We start from the raw sequence: 1,915 nt of genomic DNA, 5'->3' as shown, positions 1-1,915 counted from the left end.
AATTAATTCACAAATATAAATTTGGGTTTCAAATTAGGTGGCGGGTTCAAATTAAGAGGGTCTTCCCTTTTGTTTGAATTCGGACTTGAACTTGAGGCCTTAATTTATAAATGCGAATTAATTAGGGCCCGTTTAGAGACAACACTGTAATAGAAAATCATAGTTTTCTTTCAGGATGACCTTTAAATAAAACATGAGACGAGCCTCGCCCCACAAAACATGTAAATTGCGGGGCCCTCATTAAATACTATATTAAAATATTAGAATTCGGGACGTGTCGTTTAGCGAATTTCACGGCCTCCCGTAAAGTTAATAACCCGTTAGTCACTTTAGGCGCGCTTTTAATAATATTACTTTCCTAAACCCGGGTGTGCATTTCATGCAACCCAAATCCAAATTCCAAAACGTTGAATAAGAGGTGTTGAGGATCCGGGTGCATTTCATGCGACGTGATCCAAAAGCACGCTCTTAAACGGCGTTCACTTTCGTAAAAACAAGATAACTAAAAGCGGTAAATAATCTTAAAATTGCACTATAGGTTTAAATATGTATGAAAACCAGATTTTAGCCATTTATGATAATTTAAGCGACCGTGCTAGAACCACGGGATCCGGGGGTGCCTAATACCTTCCCTCGGGTCAACAGAATTCCTTACACAGAATTTCTGGTTCGCAGACTCCAATTGGGAAGTCGAAATTTTTCCTCGATTTGGGATTAAATTAAACCGGTGACTCGGGACACCAAAAGCCCATCCTTTCCCGAGTGGCGACTCTAAAAAAATAAATAAATAATCCCATTTCGAATAATGTCACTTTAAATGGAAAAACTCCTTTATACATTATCCTTCGGGGTAGGTGTGTAAAAAGGAGGTGTGACAGCTCTGGCGACTCTGCTGGGGATCGAACCCAGAATTTCGATTCAGGGTTCAAGAATTCGAGCTTAGTACAATTGTTATATTTGGCTTTATCTGATTTTTCTACATGTTCCATGCTATATGTGCTAAATGTTTTACCGCTTTGATATTTGTTGAAATTGTATATATAAACTGTCGCGAATCCCTTCCTCTTTCTGAGTCTTCTACATCATGGAGAAGGGTGCACTTCGTGTAGCTTCTCTTCTGTTTAGAGTCTTTTCCCATTTAGAACGAGGTTGGATAAGTTGCAAAGCCGGCAGAGCTTCTGTATCCTCGGTACGCTGCCTCCCCCTCGGCCCGAGTTGTCCGCTCGGGTAAGCCAGGTCTAGACCAATAAAACTAGGGTTAAACCTAGAAGAACAAAAACTCATACCGGATCCATAGTAGGACGTTTGTTTGCATCATGTGCATTTGACTTAGGGGACTCAACACAGGGGTTGGGTCCGTCTAGGATAGGTGACCTGAAATGAATTGACCATCCTGATGCATCTTACGTGCGACTTGCGCATTTATTTGCTCGGCTTTGCATGTTGACTGGCTTGTCTAAATAAGTTAAAATTGAGGAAATAAGCAGTGTTAGGACTAAGTGAGGGTGACCATTTATTTTGAAAAACCCCAATGCCCAAATAGTACCGAAATGCTGCCGGATTTGTGAAAAATGAAAAAAAAAAAATTTTGAAAAAAAAAGAAGGAATTGTTGTTCAAAAATACATTTTTTGATTTTGGCAAATCTGCCCGAACTACACCGGTTTGATTCTCACCGGATATGAGATACGTAGGCAACCCTTATCGGGTCCAACCCTTCCTTTTTCAAAAATAACAAAAAAATGCCAACTTTGTGTCATAAATAAGTCGGGTGATGCCATTCCTGTTTAAATAAGCCGAATGTCCCCAAAAGGACGCCGGAAGGCCGTTTTGCAAGAATAGCCACCTTGAGTCATTTTTTAAATGGTTTGCAGGCACAGCCTTAAAATCTTCCTCCCAGAAGTGCTGAAAGGCCGT

The sequence above is a fragment of the Nicotiana attenuata genome, unplaced genomic scaffold (assembly GCF_001879085.1).
Source record: "Nicotiana attenuata strain UT unplaced genomic scaffold, NIATTr2, whole genome shotgun sequence".
Classification (NCBI taxonomy): domain Eukaryota; kingdom Viridiplantae; phylum Streptophyta; class Magnoliopsida; order Solanales; family Solanaceae; genus Nicotiana; species Nicotiana attenuata.
This window is presented reverse-complemented; position numbering follows the sequence as displayed.